Genomic DNA, 19,087 nt, shown 5'->3' with positions numbered 1-19,087 from the left:
GGGGATGGCACGCTTTCCTGGGGGAGAATGGGACAAACTCTGAATAGTGAACATTGCAAAAATGTAACGGGGCTCTGAGGTTGAAGGCACCTTCAGCCTCATGAGGACCCAGTTGGTGCTGCCACTAGGGCTGTCTCTAGGGCTGCCACAGTGAGTGCTGCCAACCTGCTGCCTGTACAGAAACTCTGAGGTAACAGCCGGGTCCTGGGGCCCACCCAGGCTGTGTGCCCATCTCAGTTTGCTATGTGTGTATGTGGTTGCAAAATCTAAGAGAAGTTCAGTGAGGTGGAAGAATAATTTCTCGTAATTCCAGATAGCATCCTCCTGCTCCTTACTCCCTAAGAGACTGTGCTTTTAATTGTGTGGCTTTTTTTCCCCCTAATTAAGTATACAATACTTTAGAACTTTATGCTTTTCTGTTTGGGGAAATGAGTTCAAACCTCTTAAAGGAAAAAATTGCTTTGATGAAACATAAAGAAAGAGATCATGTAAACAAAATACAATGATTAAGGGTAAAGAGGGCAATGGATGCAATTTTAATTGTGAAAAATAAACATGATTTCATCAAAGTAAACTTTCAGGTATGAAAAGTTGAATCTCTGAATAAGCATTAACCCAAACCAATAATGCTTACAAATGTTGATCTTAGAAGTTCTTGAGGTATTTAGCTGAGCTGAGAGCTGCATTCTCTGGGCCAATGCCTCAGATCAGCTCCTTTCTCTTAAGTACAATTTCTGTGGGTTTTATTAAACCGTTTTTGTTTTTTATAAATGTATAATTCACATACAATAAAATTCACCACAATGTATTCTTATTCCTAAAATAGATTATTATTTCATAAGATGTGTATAGGGAGTTTTAGAATTATGTTTAAAAGTTTGAGGAGAAAAGAAGAATCCTTTTTCTAAGTAAACTTGTAGATTTTGTTTTGAATCGAACACATGTGGTGAGTTCTCATTAATTATAAATTCATTTCATGCAACAAAGTATATTTTCTGTGTTCCTCTTTCCATACAAACCACATTAGATCATTTCTAATTTTGAGTGTATTATAAGAGTATAAATAATGTTAGACAATAAGTAAGTGACCCAAAATATTTTTCCAAAATAAAGACTGACTTATTTACTGAATTACTAGAACTTATTTTTCTGAATAATTTTCTGTAATTAAAATAACTAACACTTTTATAATATGAATTTTATAGTAAGGATAATTCTAAAAGAATTTCAAAAGTACGGCATAGGGAAAGTAGTCAGCAGTAATGTAATGGCTAGGTGTAGAGACAGGGAAGATAGAGTAATCGGGAGGATCATTTCAAAAACTATATAAATGTCTAAGCAATGTACTGTATACTTGAAATTAATAATAAAATAAAATTTTAAAAAAGTTTAAGTTTTGGAAGTACTTCAGGAATCATTTTTCTCTGCAAGGAGAGCTTTTACAATTTGTACCTCTAAGTCTAACTTGTTATGTCTTTTCTAACATATAAGTTTTGGGTTTCAGTCCACTTTTATTAAGAAATCTACTTTAAAACTAAAATACTTGGTTAAAAATTTTTAATCTGGGGGATATGAAGTGGTAAAGAGAGAATTACTTCCATGATTATTCTTTGTGCTGTTTGAATATTTACCAAGTACATGTATTACCTTTCCAAAAATTAAATGGAAAAATTTTTATCAATAGAGTCAGTAAAATATTTGGTGCACTATAGTGTTTTTCATTAATGTACTTTTGCCCTCTTAAATACTTTCAGGAATGGAGCTAGACAAATGGATTGAGAGATTAGAGAGAAGCGACAATTAACTAGAGCATGCCTCTGTCCCTCAACATACTGTTGTTAATTTATTTTAGACAATTGTCTAAATTTAAAATATTCTCAGTTCTCAATCCAGAATGGCTGAACTTATTTTTAGGATTCACATGTCACTTGACAATGTAAGATAATTTAAGATCCTGAGAAGTATTTGCTGTAACTGGTGAAATTTTACCTTTCAGATCATTTAGTTCAAACTGTTGGGAAGCAATTAGCTCTTATGTTCTTTTGGTTAAGTAACGGCACTTTGGCTACTGGCGCCATGTCTCCAGGGCTGTGGAATGGTCTGCCCAAGGCCTGGCACAGAGTTGCTTGGAAGGGACTGGCTCTATCCAAATCTGAAAACAAGACAGTGGTTTATTTCTTACATCCTTTATGTAATGTTGGCAAGTTGTCCCTCCCCTCTTTTCCTGTTCCTGATTATTACTTATTGGAAAAGTGATATTCTAATAACAAAATTTCAAAGGAAGAAAATTCACAACCTTGTACTTTAATTTAACAGTCATAGCATTTTGGGCCATGTTTTCTTTCCAATCTTTCTTCATACACACATGTTTTTTTACATAGAGCTAATCGTACGATGTATATAGAATTCCACACCTTACTTTACAGATGCTCACTGAGTTTTCCATGTTGCCGCATAGACTTCAGAAGCCTCCTCTCAATTGACTTAAATTAGTCCATTGAGTTGGCTTTCCATTATTTTCTCTGCCATTTCTCCCATTGTTGGGCATTTAGTATTTTTCTAATGTTTGAATTTTAGACTTCTTGAAATTATATATTAGTTAAAGGGAATGAAATTTTAGTGGCTTTTGATATGTGCTATTAAATTCCTGTTCAAAAGGTTATATCAATTTACATGCCAACTAAATGTTTCACGAATGTTTTCAACCATACAAGGATTATTTTACAGTTTATTTTCATATATCTATATCTCTCCTCTCCAACCAGCAAAAAAATAAAAATAAAAATAATTAAAAAAAAATAACAAAATAAAAATAATAGTGCCTGAGGGTGAAGTAGGGCATAGACATACATACATGTATGTTTACTGTGAATGTCTGAGCTTCGGATACTAAATTCTACAGATACCATCTCACTGAAAAATACAGAAATAACCTACTTAGCTCCAGGCCTCAAGTCTGGTATTAGTTCCTATTTGATAGCCTGATTCAGTAAGTTTTTTGTCATAAGCCCTGAATAGTAGAGTGGAAACTTTGACTTTCTGTTTCTGTAATTGCAGGTGTCTCTCCAGAAAGAGGGAGTTGAGAGAAATTGTTCCCACCGGTCTAATTACAGAGTGCTAAGTAAATACTCAACATAGAATCGGTAAGGAGAGCCCGTCTGTGAGCCTATCACATGTGGAGAGGACAGTTTCATTTCATTTTCTGGTAAGTGTAGGAAGGCGCATCATGTTGTCTTTCGTGAAATGAGTTCTGCTCCCATCCCTGCGAGCTGTCTTTCAGGAGGCTATGTACAATAAGCTTGCTGAGAGTTTTGTAGAATATTTTTTGTGTGGTCATTACTTAACAAGTGTGTAGAACATAACAGGTGTTTCTACTCTCAGTTTTATGCTGTGGCTCATTTCAGATGGGCTAAGTGACTTGGCATCACCTAAGAGCATAACCAGAACCAAGTACAAGTATCTTTTCTGGGTTTTATGTCCACTATAGGCCACTTGACCGTTTAAAAACATGCCATTTGATGGTAGAAATCTCTCAATTAGCAACCATAGCACAGATGAAGGGAAAACTAGATGAGTTACCTTGGCAATTTTGTCCAGTGTTGACACTCAAAAAAGATAATCAGGGATTTCTAGATTTCATTTATGTTTCTTTCTGACTATATTGTTTAAATAATCTGGATTATCTCCTCATCTCGTTCTAGGACTCTACAGGCATATTTTCAACATCCATAGGGGTGAGCACATGTTTTAGGTGGTGGTACACTCCTAAAAGTCAGTGGAGGCCTGACACGAGGCCTTCGCATCAGGGGAGTCGATCTGTACGGTGGGCCTAGTCTATCTCTGGTGGAGCCGTTCTCCAGTTGACCTTGGGCCAGTTATCTTTCTTAGTCCTCTTCATATACCTTTTCATCTGATGCAGCTTTCAAAACCCTCTCTCAAAGAAATACTGCAAGACCTCTTTTCATATTAAAGTGGTTATTTTCACATGGTAGATAGCAAATCGTGTTCAAAGGAAGGACCTTAACATTTTTTTCATATTGCCATGTAGGAATCATAGCAGTTTAGATGTGGAAGGGACCTTCACAGCCCCCCAGTCCGCCTCTTGCCCATATTACAGACTGGGAAACTGAGGGCTAGTGACTTGCCCAAGATTGTTAGCAAGGTGGTGGTTGAGGAGGGACTCCAGGGACTCCTTGGACTCCAGCCCACTGTTTTTAAAGTCAGCACAATGAGCAGCCAATGCTTACTATTCTGCAAAAGGGGAGCAGGCAAAAGGAAAAGTGTACTAGTTCAGAAACCATAACCACAGGACCCCCTTACAACTGTGAAATCTTTTTAGGTTTATTAAGTTCTTGCACACACACAAAAGTATGAATATGTAAAAAATTTATTCTATTATTAAACAGACTCTTAATTCACCAACATTTTTGTCCCTTCATAGTACTACTGTAGTTTGTTGTAAGAATCTGAAGTGACTTCTGAATTATCAAAAGAGTGTTAATAAAGAAAGGAAACCAGAGTTACTGGTTTTATTTCACTTCAGTCACGATCTTTTAAAATCTATTCAATTTATTTTAACTAGACCAACCCATTCCTTAAGGAAGACAGCAAACAGGGAATTCACTGAGATTACTTAACAAATTTTGGCAATTTTCTTATCCCTACATCGTATATTTTATATTTTGCCAAAGAAAAAGAGTTTGTGGATTTTGATAACTACACAGCAGATTTCAAATCATCAGATTTTGATAGAGCACAGAGGTCTAGTAACATGATTTAAATTAAAATTCATGGAATCCTTTGACTTCAAATGGTAGATTCTTGGGAGGAGAGTGGCCTCTATCATTATAGGGGAGCCCTGAGAATGAATTGATTGCTTAGGTTCTGAAATGAAGAAACAGGATAGTGAAGCATCTTGTCAAAGCATTGAAAATTGTAAAGGAATGTTCTCATGTAGGTTGATAAAAATAACAAGAACAGTTACTTTTGCCTAGGCCTTGCAGTCGGTGCTTCCATATTGTCACTATCCTTACAATAACCTTCAAAGAGGTGTTCTGTTATTATCTAAAATTTTGGATGAGGAAACTGAAGTTTTGATAGTGTTAGTACTTTTACACAAAGCTAGTCAACCAAGATAGTGGCAGACCTAATTCAAAGTCAGATCTTTCTGGCTCTAAAGTCTATAATCTTTCCATTGTCCTTTATTATTTTACTGAAGAAACGGTGGTTAAAATATTTTTCTGCTTTTCTTGGCAGTTTATTCCAAGACCTAACAATTTCTTTTTTCTAGATGTGCTGAGTAGGGAGCATGGGCTCTTAACTCCCCTGACCCTAACCTATGGCTTGTTTGGACCTCCTGGCTTCCTATTCCTCCTGCTTAATTAGCACACAGCCAGTGTGGGGGCATATGAGAGCGACTCTACATGAGCCAGAGGACTAAAGGGTCTCTTTCTCTGGTTTGCCCTTACTTCTCCTCTTGGTATTATGCGGACAAGCTTTGTAGTAACTGAATTGAGAATCTTAGGAAGAAAAGCCCTACTACACCCATGGGGTGCACATACTCCACTATGGCTTAAGCAACCTGTGACCTTGAACCCTCATGCCAGCCCATAGTGAGAAAAGCCTGTTTTCATTTCTTTTTTTTTGCCAAGCTCATCTGAATAGGGCAGGTGCAGGGCTAGGCTCTTAAAATGGAAGCCTATGTTCCATGTAACGTGGCATAGTCGAACTCCCCTTACTTCACCCATTGTTCATATTATGAAATGATGAAGCTCTATCCCCTAATCATTGCATTTTCTTAACTTCTGTGGGATCTTTCATTTGTCATTTGAACTCTCTAGTTTCTTCACTTGTAAAATACTGGACTTCTTCCTGTAACCTCAAGGACCCTTCCTAGCTTTAACATTCTGTGTCCATGTTTCCTATTAGGGTTCAGATTTTGGAAATCACTATCTCTATCTTGCTTAATTCTCCTGGCAAAATTATTCTAGCAGGAATACCTGGGGCTAAAAATTATTCTTGCTGGTTAAAGTACAACATTCCACCATTTTGACATTCTGTTTGCTCTATATCAGCAACCTTCTCTTAAGCAGGTGCCAAGTACCACTTAAAAGCTTGAATAAATACTGATGTGTGTGCTTGGGATCACAGAAAACAATAGGTGACTTAATTTAACATCAGGGAGGGGTATTTCTATGAAAAATTAAGGATTTTTCTCAAAAATTTTAAATCTCAAGAGATTGAATTTTAAGAAATTGATACCTATAAAACTCCTCTGGCTTTTGTTCTGACAGGTGAACTGATCCTTGAGTCTCAATTTCCTTTTGTAAATTAGAAATAATAATACTATCTCTTCATAGGTCGTTATGGAAATTAAAGAAGAAAAATAATGTGACATTGCTAGCAAGTGTCCAACACATGTTAGGCACTCAGAAATTGTTCACCTAGGGTCAAATAATAAGTTTCTTTTTTCTGTTCATGAATGATAGCTATTGATTAGCCTTGAGGCTGAAAACTTCCCTCAAATCTCAAGGAGCTAGCAATATTTTAGTAAGATAAAATGAATACATATGAAATAATTAGACAACAGCTTAAGTCAGGACCTGACCATTTGCTGCATTTAGGGCTAGGTACCCCTAGCAGAGCAGGCAGATTCTCACAGTAATGATCTCAGTCAAGTTTTCAAGGAGAGTGGTATGCCAGCATAGCCGATCATGCTCAGGAAGAGTCAAGGTCACACGTTATGGGTTTCAACAATGGGGAAAGACTAACTAAAATTATATGCTATCAACAAGAGAGAATGATGAGTATCATTCAAAATGATCGATATGATATTTAAGTAGAAAAGAGAAGTACCATGAAATAACAAAGTGAAAGAAGTGGAACACAAAATTGTAGTAATGATGTGAATTTTTCCTGTGGCTTTGTATAAAGAAACATAGATAAATATTAGAAAATAATATGATGTGAGAAATGAAAATAATAAATGTACTAAGGTTATGGATTTGTGAATGAATTTCTAAAACATTTCTTCGACTAGGCTTTCACTTTTAATAACTGACATAAACCAAACATTTTGAATAATTTAATACTGAATAATGACTGAGGTTGACTATTACACCAGTGAAGGATCCAGCCTTCTCTGAGTCGGGACTTTCTCTCTGATATTCATTGTGATCTCTGAATGGCTTGAATTTTTTTAAAGAGAAAAACGTGCGACAAATCCCCCATAGGTTATGGAGTCCTCTTCCATTTACATTTCTGTAGATCTTCTTCCTCAAATTCCCTGCGACATGATATTGAATCCAAAGAAAAGGAGAGATCCTGAGAACTCTGATTTTGAACCAGGGATTTTCCTTCTACTTTTCTAGCAAATGCCTGGTTCTCTCAAGAATCCTTCAGCCCCAGTAGAAGCGCATAGCACTTCAAGAAAAAAGCAGTGTACCAACAATCAACTGGACAAGTAGATAATGCAGGAGGTACTTTACATTTTATTTTGGCAGATGAACCTTTCATTTTCAAAAGAATTCCCCATGAATGTCCTTTAAAAGTGTATCGAGTTTCTAGGAACACACTGATTCCATTTAGTGATTTACTCTACAGGTAGTAATGTATATTTAGGTCTGGCTCTTTCACAGCTTGAGTCGGTCAGTTCCTGTTAAGGGAAAGAATCTGAAGAGATGAAACACAACTGTGGCCCTCAGTGATCTTCCAGCTCCAATTTTATTTAAATCAAATCAGTTCCACCCTATGCAAGCTAATCCATCGCAAACTAGTCCAGTCTAACCAGGCCAAAAGACACGTGAATATTCGTGCCAGTGAATCTACGGATAAGTTATTTGCTTCTGATTTAGAAGTTAACTAAATCTAGTCTTGTCTTCTAGTCTTTCATGCCACCACAGGGAGCCCTGGGGCCCTTTTTCACTCACTCTATGTGCCAACTTTTCAAAGCTTGATGCCTAAGTTTGCTTGAGAATGTAGAGTAGAGGAAAGAGAACTGAACAAGAAGCCTCAAGACCTAGCTTCTAGTCTTGGCTCAACTTCAATTAATGGTGTGGAGTAAGTCAGTCAACTTCTCTAGGACTTAGTCTCCTAATTTATTAAATTAAAGAGGATAGTCTGACTCTTCTGGCCACTTCTCCCCAGTCTTAGTAGTCTATGAATTCACCTTCAGCTCTTTTATCTAAACTTCTCAATTAATTCAAATTTTCTCCCAATCACTTTGATACTTTGATACTTTGATACTTTTAGTTCTCAGAGCATTAGTGCCCAGTTGGGCATTATTATAATTTTCCCTTGTTTGTACCCATTTTTTGGGGGGTGGGCAAGGGCCACTTTTTTTTTTTTTTTTTATCTACATAGACTCCTTGAAAATAGGGCTTGTGACATCCATGTCCTTATATCTCCTCAGAGTGGTCTGAGCTCTTGGGACCATCATCAAAACAACATTTTTCTTGGTGAGTCTATCCTTTCTTTCAGAATCTTTCTCACGTTTATAAAATATTCTTAATTCAAGAGTAAAACTTTAAATAAATCCTAGAATTTTAATACATCTGACATATTTTTTCTTTTTAAAATATTTTTCAGTTATGGTTGATATATATACAATATTATATTAGTTCTAAGTGTACAACATAGTGATTAGACATTTATATAACATAACAAGTGATCACCCCAATAAGTCTAGTACCCATCTGACACCATATATAGTTATTAAAACATTATCGACTATATTCATGCTGTACTTTACATCCTTATGACTATTTTTATAACTGCCAGTTTGTACTTTTAATCTCTTTGCTGTTTTCACCCATTCTCCAACCTCCCTCCCATTTGGTGATCATCAATTTGTTTCATGAGCTTGTTTCTGTTTGTTTGTTGGTTGATTTTGTTTTTTACATTTCATATATAAATTAAATCATATGGTCCACTTCTTCTTTATCCATTCATCTTTTGATGGACACTTAGGTTCCTTCTATATCTTGGCTATAGTAAATAACATTTCAATGAACATATATCTTTTCACGTAGCATTTTGGATTTCTTTGGATAAATATCCAGAAGTGGAATTGCTGGGTCATATTGTAGTTCTATTTTTTTATTTTTTGAGGGAATTCCACACTGTTTCCCATAGTGGTTGCACCAATTTGCAACCCTACCAACAGTGCACAAGGGTTTCCTTTTCTCCACATCTTCGCCAACACTTGTTTGTTGATTTATTGATGATAGCCATTCTGACAGGTGTGAGGTGGTATCTCATTGTGGTCTTAATTTGCATTCCCCTGATGATTAGTGATATTGAGAAAATGTTAGAAATAACTTCACAAAAAAATTTAAGAGATTTATTCTTATAACTAAGTGAGGTTGTTTGATAAATTTGTCTGGAGACATGCACACACAAAAGTACTTTCCAACTGTGAAGGAGCAATAGTTCCAAGTTATTCAGTGCAAATAAGCACTTCTTCCTTGTCAACAGTGACTTTTTGCCTGTAGTTAAGTCATTCTACCCCAAAGTAGACTTATTCTCTCTGCTCTACGTAGATGGGCCCATCATGTGTTCACAGAGGTGGTGAGAGTGGTCATGCTGCTGGGTGAGGGGTGTTTTTAGTGGAGTTGGACTACATTATGAAGGATCATGAGAAATGATGCCTTATTTCTAGCTGGCTGGCTCCAGAAGATAGCAATCTCCTATCCTTACATGAAACATTCTTTGGAACTGAAGACAGCATAGAGCAGTACAAGGTCAGTAAAAAGGAATAAAAAGACAAGTTCCTGGAAGTCACAGTCATAAAGTGGATTACAAGTGCAGCAGCACTCTCTAAAAGGACCTGGGTTATCAGATTCAATGGTATTATTTCAGATGGGCAGTTGTGTGGAGCCAAAGGAGCTATGCATTTGAAATCAGAGGGCAGGTATCTGAGAGACGGCTTTTCCACTTAAGCAGTTCTCTTGATCTTTCTAGTCCTGTTTCTTCATCTGTAAATTGGGGTAATAATGTCACACTCTATGAGCAGATATATTAAAATAACAAACAAACACAACCAAACAGAAAAACAACCCTATAATAGTTCTATAAACATATCAATCATCAACAATTTATTATTCATTCACTCATTTATTCATTCAACAAATGCTTGTACAAATAAGGCACTATGCTTTGTGCTAAGCACTGCAATGAGCCTAAAACTGTATAAAGATCAAGGTGCAAAATCCTAGTTTAGGTCCTCAGTAAATGGTAGATAAATCATAAACTGAAGGATAGAAGTACAGAGTGACACTCTAGAGGTCCTTCAGTTACGATTTTTGATCCTCCAATGTTTTGATGCATGGTTTCCAAGTGAAACAGTGCCAGTTTCTTTATAGTTGACAAAAGCCCCTGCCTTTTAGGAGTTTGTATTTTGATGGGAAATAAAGACAGCTACTTGGGGCTTACACAAATAAAACACATAAGTGATAGATGATACATAGTGAATGCAGTGATGTGGGGAACTGAGAGAGTGGATTCTGGGTGATGCCAGCAGAGTTTCCCGTTATTCATAGATGGTCTTTAAGAGGAGGTGAGATCTCTTCAGGACAGCTGGAAATAGAACCAAGATTTCATTGATTTTTAGCCATGCCTACAGATAAATAGCTAATGAGAGTTATGAGGTTAACAAATTTGATATTGTTATATTTAACAAGGCATTTGTGCCTCATGATTTTGGAGGGTGTCATGAATCTGACAACATGGATGAAAAGATTGTTTGCAACTGTCACATCAGGTAGACCTAACGAAAACCTGTGTTAGAAACTCGCTTAATTTCACTCGTTAACTCTTACTACAGGATACAGTAATTGAAAGAAGTACATTTCTTTTTCCTACATAAAAATTCGGAGTTACAATATTTCTGAACACCAATACATATTTGGAAACTAAATTGAGGTTGATGGTGGAGAGAGCAAGTTGCAGAGGTGAGAAACACTCTAGACAGAAGCATGTATCTGTGGGTATGTGTGTGTGTTGGGGCAGGGGCGATGAGAGTTGGGTGGTGTCATTTTTCATTCATGTCTTATTTAGCTTCTCCTGTTTCGAGGACTTTGTTTTTTTTGTTTGTTTGTTTTTTTGTTTTTTTGGTTTTTTTTACAGTCAATTTCAGAGACACTGTCTACGTCCTCAAGAGAAGACGGCCTAACAAGACTTGAAGCCTCAGACCCTTCGAGTTTTCTGGCTGTTGTGGCTCTCTTCACTATTGCATTGGAGGAAATCTGGCCATCCCTAGGTGGGCTGCTCTGGTTAATACAGTCAGTGGAGATGCTTTGAAATCATGTCATCCAGCAACAGAATCCTGGGACAGTGAGCAGCAGACTAGCTGATCAGCATCCCAATGCACTGTAGTTCGCAGAAGACCGTGACCCAGCTCCTCAGAGGAAAGCCCTCTGATCAGAACTCTTTTCAGAGCATACCCAGTTTCTCTGTTTCTCCATCTTTTTCCCTCCTTTATCATTATTTCCATCTCTATTACCTTTCATCTTTCTTCTATCTCTCTGTAATTTCCTTTTTTAAATCTTCTTTTAAATTTAAATGAACACACTATGATATCAAATTACAAACATTAGTTTGTTAAATAAAATGCTGCATACACACATACATGGAATATTTTCTATTTCTTACAAAAAAAAAGACAGGAAATTTAAAAATTTCTCTATAGTGTAGAAGTCTGGATGGATTGAATTGGTGATCCTCAAACCAGAATTTCTTCATGTCTAAATTATTGTTTTTGGTGGACAACAAAAGAAACCCATATGTGGTTCCTTGAGTCTGTGGAGAATATAGTGAAAATTGAATGAGAGTAGATAGGAAGTCCTCATTTTATTCAGGTCCAGGGAACAGGTTTGAGCTTCTGTTTGGTGACTGAAGATCTTAAAGGGCTCAAGGTAGGTCATGCTGCAGCCCCTTGAGGACAAGACTTCTGTGTCCTCTTCCCTGTGCACCTTTCCTCACCTACCTCCCAGCCCTAGAACACGAGCCAGCTGCTCATACATGTCTATGGAATGAAAGAATCCAGGAATATGTGTGGGGTCAGAAGTTGTAAGGGACTGAGTTGAATTGATTCTGATTCCCAAAGTTATTTATCTATTTATTTTCTTATTCTCCTCTATCTGTAATGTTATAGTTTTTCCTTGTTATTTGTCTATTTGCACAGTGAAAGGGAGAAGAACAGTTCCAGCCATTAGAAGAGTTCAGTAAATGAGCCACCATCTGCCTGTACATGAACCAAGTGGATGAGAAGGCAGATCTCAGCTGGTGTGTAGTCCAAGAAGAGTTCGTGATGTCTCAGATTTCAGAGCCTCCTTTTCCTCAAGGACATGAACCACACTCTTAGTTCACTATCCTTCTATTTGGGAAGACAGCCCGATGGTTGGACCTCTTGAAATCACATGCTGATGACTGGCGAGCATATTTATTTTTCCTCGTATGAAATATTGTTTTTTTTGGGGGGGGGAATGCACCTTCCTCCTTAAAACTGCAATATTATGTATGTTCTATTATGGTGTCAGGGAGGATGGGCTGAGGAAAAATACACTGAACCAGGCTTGATTCTTAGCCCTGTGGGGAAGATATTGTGTCAACAAATAGTTTCTTCACTTTGTGCCTCAGTTTCTCCTTCTTTCAGATTGAGAGATTTTTTTTCTTACATGTCAAATAAAGAGAGGAACAGAAGGACTGTGATATAATACTGCAAATTTGAATAAATGAAGGTTTCAGGTCATATTTAAAATGGCTTCCTTGTGGAATCCCTGTGGGAAGAATATCCACTGAGGTCAGCCATGGAATCCAAGAACCTATTAATAATTAAGACTAAGAAAAGGTCATGGATTGAACACATATTCTGTGACATGCCTTGTACTAAGTGGATTATATACAAAATTTCATTTAATGTTCACAGTAATATTGAGACAGAGGTTCTATTACTATTGCTTTATTATAGACAAAGAACCCCAGACATAGAGGAGATAAGTTTGTGAGTGATGGGTCCCCATGTCAGAGCTCATTAACCCATGGCTTTGCAGTCAGAGGGCTGGAGCACAGGAGTGCTTTATGAGGACAACCTCGTTGTCAGGTACATCCCACGTTGGCTAATGTTTGGGCAGGAAGGTGAAAGTATGTATTTTCCCTGACCTCCAATATGCGGTTATGTGCCCCTCCTGTATGGTTCTATAGAGCTCTCTAGATACCTCACCCTCCAGCGCATTACTTCATGATACAATTTCTGCTTACTTGTTTCCACACTAGGCTGGGAGCTCCTTGATGTTGAAAACTCTATCTTGTTAACCATGTTATCTGCAGAACATAGTACAGAGCCAGGTACATGAAGATGCTAATCAATGTCTGTATAATAAATGAAGATGAACATCCATTCATCCAATCATGCAAACAGATTTTGACTGTAATAGTTAGGGTTGCTTGGTGTAGGTGGGCAAACAACTAACCCTGTAACTTGGGTAAGGACCAAAGGATGAATGGATGGATGTGTGGATGGCAATAGGCATGGTTGGAAGGAGGATATAGTAGAAGAGAATGTTTCTGTCATGGGAACTAGAAAGTTTACTGAAATATATACTGAAATGTTGCTATATCTCATCATTATCTTTCCCAGCCTCCTATCCCTGAGATGCCCAAACTATTCAACGTTAATTTTTTTGCTGCTCTCAAATAACTCCAGGACATCTGTGGGCCACATGAAGAAACTTCTTGCTTACTATTTCTTTCTCACATGCAGTCTGAGTGGGTCCTATTACCATATTAGACCTCTTAGAGGATGCCGACTATTCTGGGCTGAGGTTTTCCAGCAGGAGAACTTCTAGCACTGGAGATGCAGCAGTGAGTTCAGGTGGAATGATATCAAATAAGGTTAGGGTTGGTGTTACTTCCATTCCAGTGCTGGACACAGACTTGGCCAGGTGCTGTGAGGGTCCCAGGTGCAGGGGCCCATGGTAACTTCTGAAAGGGCGTGTTGGAGGAGAATGGGAGTGAAACCAGCAGATGTACTGAAGGTTCTGTTTTCAGTTCCCCAAAAAGTCTTCTCCTTGACCAAAGTAGTATGACCGTTGCCATAACAACTGCTATCTTAGTCCCTGGGACTCTCCCTCAAAGGGTGGCATTACTTTTTTAATCTTCTTAGGCCAATCACCATGAAACTTGGTAAAAACAAGTCTGAGGTGGGGTGGTTGGGGGCATAGTTGGGGTTTGAGCACTGTGATGGGGGAAGATGTTGGGGTGTGAAGAGGGACTTTTGGTTAATGAGTTGTTTTTTCAAACTAGATTAATATTTCCAGTTGTCTTAAGCTTGGTTAACTTTTTTTTTGCACAGGGTCATAGATTGCTCTTCTGAGATGTCTATAATTTGCTCTTTATTGCACCTAGCAAACATATAACAGGTGGAAAGAGCACTAGCTGCAAGTCTCAATTCTGTGTCTAAGTGACCATTCAACTTTTGCTCTTCAGTCTCCTCATCTGTTAATGAGAGATTTGATTTCTAAGGTTCTTTCTCACTTTAATATTGACTGATTCTTTGGCCCTAAAAGTGGCAACCGTGAATAGTAGTTACTAAGAGAACAGCACTGTGTTTTAGAGTTAGGACTCTTGATCGGGCCACTTGAGTTTGAAACCTGATTTTGATGTTTAAGAATTGTGTGATCTTGGACACTGTATTTATTCTCTCCAAGTTGTAGTTTCTTTATAACACAAACTACTCCTGGGGTTGTAGGAGGATTTGGTGACATGATCTCTGTCAGTGTTAGGACATTGATCCATTACTATTACATGTACTGAGCCACCAACAATATTACAGAAGGTCTTCTCTATGTATTTTTTGCTTCCAGTCCTGACCATCAGCATTTGATTACTGTGTCATATGTTGGAGGCTGTACCTCATTTGCTCTTTGGTAAAATTTTGCCCATGGTAAAATTTTATATTTTCTTGAGAATAACTCACAGAGAGAGAGAGAGAAATAGACCCTTAATCACCATTAGTCCAACCCTTTTATTAGACCTAGAGAAGTTGACTGTTACTATTAAAAACCAATATTACTGAAAATCTACACAGAATCTGCCAAGTACAAAGCTATGGGAAAGACATGGTAGTTTGGGCTTGATAACCTTGGTTTAAGTTATGGTTCTATCCCTCATGAACTCTATAATCTTAAGAATGTTACATAACCTTTCTTAGCCTCAGTTTCCTCATCTATGAAGCAGGGTTAATAAAAAACACTTCAGTGGGTGGTGTGAGAATCAAAGGTGGCCATACAGGTGACTGTACTAGCATATGTCAGTACTCTCCTCTTCTCTGCCTTCCACACTCCACTGCCTCTTTCCTCTCCATCATCCTGTTTTTTATTCTGCAGAGAATCTTGCTAGTTTCAGGGATACAAAAGGTTCCAGCCAGAGTTGGGAGATCAAACCTTTTCATGAAGAAATAACTAATCATGTGGTAGGGGTAATAGTGCTATTCAAATCCTGAGAAGAGATTGGTAAGTAAATGAAGGGGTAGAAAGGCTACGAGGAGCTAAGGAGAGAGACAGAGAAAATGGAAGGAGGTAGGAAGGGAGAAGGGGAGAATATCTGAGAATGGGAAAGGAGCAAGAGGAAGAAATGGGAAGGAGAGGGAGGATGGTAGGGTAAGGAAAAAAATCAGAAAAAGTTTTTCTGAAAAATTATGCGATGCCTTTGGTTGTCGATGGTTGGGGTGGCAGAGGGATCTTTCCCATGCCATCAGTCTTCAAGAACTCAGGGGGAAAGTTGACAAGTGGAACCAAAGGGAAAGCAACTGGCAGATGGTAAAGGAACTCCCTTGTGAATTTCATTTTTCTTCCCAACCCTTCTCTAAGCTTGACCCTGCTGTGTTGCTGCAGATTCGCAGTTTCGAGATCCGGTACTAGACTCAGGCAGTTGGAAGAAAATGCGGGGAGTGTAGGCAACTATGACCTAGCTCTTTATTTCAGCAATGGCACCGCTGGCCTCACAGGGCAGCAGTGTTATCCAGCCAGGGCACGGTATCCCATCCCCGCCACCCACCGCCATGGTGGCAACGTCTTTTATACACTGGTTAAAGAATAGTGGCACATTGCCAGATAATGGGAGCCTGCGCATGCTTACCGGGCACATACGGGGAGAAGTGCTGAGTTTTCTTCCACTTGGAAGCTAGCTACGGGTGTGGGAGGGAACCTGATTACGGTTATGTTTCTTCCTCTCCATACATCCCCATAGCCGGTACTTGCTTACTTCAATCTACAAGTTCTTCCCAAACTTTTAAACCTACACAGTCTAATTGATACACACTCATTAGAGAGGTCATGAACAATTCCCAGCACATCTGGGGACTTCGCTGCACCAGTGCCTGTGGACACTCTCTTCCTGGCTGAACCACCTGTGTCCTTATCCACGTGTGCTCCATCCACCTTGTCTCATCTACTCACGAACACTGCTCGAGCAATTTTCTCTTCTCTCTCTTTTGCACCAGATTTTTCCTCTCTACTGGATCATTCTCATTAGCATTAAAAATGCTGTCATTTCTCTTCTGCTTTTATATACTGCATCACTCTGTCCTTCTCTTTTCCAACTCCTTGAAAGAATTGTCCATGCACATTGTCTCCAATTTCTTTGCTCTCATTTTCTTTTCCATTCATTCTGATCAGACTTTTGCCCCTGCCATTCTATAAAAACTGCTGTAATATAGTTCACCAATGACCGCCCCCTCCCCCTGCCCGCCCCCCGCCCCCCACATCACTGGATTTAATGGTCTGTTTTCATTCCAGTTGACCCAACTGGCTGCTGATTCGTTTCTCTTTGTAACACTTCTCTTAGATTACCGGACAATACCACCCCTCCTGATTTTCCTTCTCCACTGATGAATCCTTTTCAATCTTCTTTTCTAGTTCCTCCGATCTCACCAACTTCTTAATGTTAGAGTGCCTCTCAGCTCAGTGCTTGGATTTTTCTGCCCATGCTCACTCACTAGATACTTCTTCGCAGTGTGATAACTTTTTAGCATCACCTGTATGAAGATGACAGCACATTTATGTCTCTAGCACTGACCTCTGTCTTCTAAATTCCAGGCTCTTATACCTACCTGTCCACCTGACATCTCTGCTTGGTTGTCTAAGGCATCTCAAACTTAATATGTCCAAAATAGAGCTTTTTAAGTTTCAGTAATCAAGGTAGTGTCTGTTGGTATAAAGACAGACAAATAGATCATGGAATGAAATAGAGTTTAGAAATAGACCCAGCTTTATGGTCAGTTGATTTTCAACAAATGTGCCAAAGCAATCCAACAGGGGAAAGGAAAGTCTTTTTAAAGATACGGTGCTGGAACAACTGGATATCCATATGGAGAAAAAATGAATGTTGACCCTTATACTTCTTACTATACAAGAAAATTAAATCCAGATGTATCAAAATTGAGCTCTTGGTCTTTTCTCTTTAATCTGCATCTTCCGTAAGTTTCTTCCTTTCATGAAAAACAAAACAAAACAAAACAAAACAAACAAACAAACAAAACTCTATTTTTTTAATTCCTCAGGTCAAAAACTCTGTATTTACCCTTATCTTCTCTCTCTTTGTCCACATCCACATTTTCAGCATGTCATGTCAGCCTTACCTTCAAAGAAGCTTGGATTATTGTAATAGACCCCTAACTAGGGCTCCTACTGCCACACTGGCTCCCATTCTACCCTGACAGTTTATTTTTATCAGAGCACCCAGAGAAATCCTGCTACATATAAATCAGGCAAAAGTATTCTTCTGTTCAAACCCGCCAACCTTTATCTTACTTGAAGTAAAAAAAAAAAATTCTTCCCGTGACTCATGAGACCTTGTGTGACCTGCCCCTCTTCCCTGTAACCCTGTGCTGTAAATATTCTGGGCACATGTCTACCTCAGAACTTTTAATTTGCTGTTCCTGATGCTTTGAATGTCCTTATCCACTTATCCACGTGATTCACTTACTCACTTCATTTAGGTCTTTACTTAAATGTTACCTTCTTAGTGACACCTTTCCTGATGACGTATCTAAATTTAAAACCCCCTGGAGCACTTGACTCAGGTAACTAGGGAGACTGCACCAATGGATTCTACAGGACACTGACATAAGGCCACTCCACTAAGTTCGGGGGACATAGCAGCCCTACCTATGTAGAAACAAACACAGGGAGGCAGCTAAAATGGGGAGACCAAGAAACATGTTCCAAATAAAAGAAGAGAACAAAGCTTCAGAAAAAGAATTAAACAAAATGGAGACAAGCAATCTACCAGATGCAGATTTCAAAACACTGGTTATAAAGATGCTCAATGATCTTAGTGAGAAGTTCAACAAAGAGATATGAAACATAAAAATGGAGATATAAAACATAAAAAGCCAGTCAGAAATGAAGAATACAATAACTGAAATAAAGAATAAATTAGAGGAGATCAACAATAGATTAGATGAAGCAGAGGATCAAATCAGCGATTTAGAAGAGAGTAGCAGAAAACACCCAAACAGAACAGCAAAAAGAAAAAAGAATCCCGCCCCCCCCACAAAAAAATTGAAGATAACTTAAGGGACCTCTGGGACAACATCAAGTGTACATTCGCATCATAGGGGTACCAGAAGGAGAAAAAGAGAGCAAGGAATTGAAAACCTATTTGCAGGAATAATGACTGAAAACTTCCCTTACCTGTTGAGAGAAATAGACCTATAAGCCCAAGAAGCACAGAGAGTCCCAAACAAAATGAACCCAAAGAGGCCCACACCAAGACACATCATAATTAAAATGCCAAAAGTTAAAGACAAAGGAAGAAAAGCAGTTAGTTACCTATAAGGGAGCTCACGTAAGAATGTTAGCTGATTTCTCAACAGAAACTTTGCAGGCCAGAAGGAATTGACATGAAATATTCAAAGTGATGAAAAGCAAGGACCTACAACCTAAATGTCCTTCAATGGATAAAGATATGATACACACACACATACACACAGTGGAATACTACTCAGCTATAAAAAGATGAAATATTGCCATTTGCAATAACATGGATGGATCTTGAGAGTGTTAAGTACAGCATAATACTGTGCTAA

At 38.3% G+C, this 19,087-nt stretch overlaps 1 long non-coding RNA gene across 2 annotated transcripts; it reads left to right on the top strand.

The window, feature by feature from the left end:
* Window positions 1–3,061: 3,061 nt before the first annotated feature.
* Window positions 3,062–12,686, top strand: LOC112481705. Of its 2 annotated transcripts, XR_003047000.1 has the most exons (7): window positions 3,062–3,205; window positions 7,371–7,478; window positions 8,411–8,456; window positions 9,659–9,740; window positions 10,823–10,949; window positions 11,125–11,257; window positions 12,182–12,686. It is a non-coding gene; the product is annotated as an uncharacterized LOC112481705 (long non-coding RNA). The 2 variants fall into 2 exon arrangements; XR_003046999.1 differs by having other exon boundaries at window positions 10,823–11,257.
* Window positions 12,687–19,087: the final 6,401 nt, after the last annotated feature.

Source organism: Pteropus alecto, unplaced genomic scaffold (assembly GCF_000325575.1).
Source record: "Pteropus alecto unplaced genomic scaffold, ASM32557v1 scaffold55, whole genome shotgun sequence".
NCBI lineage: Eukaryota > Metazoa > Chordata > Mammalia > Chiroptera > Pteropodidae > Pteropus > Pteropus alecto.
This window is presented reverse-complemented; position numbering and strand designations above follow the sequence as displayed.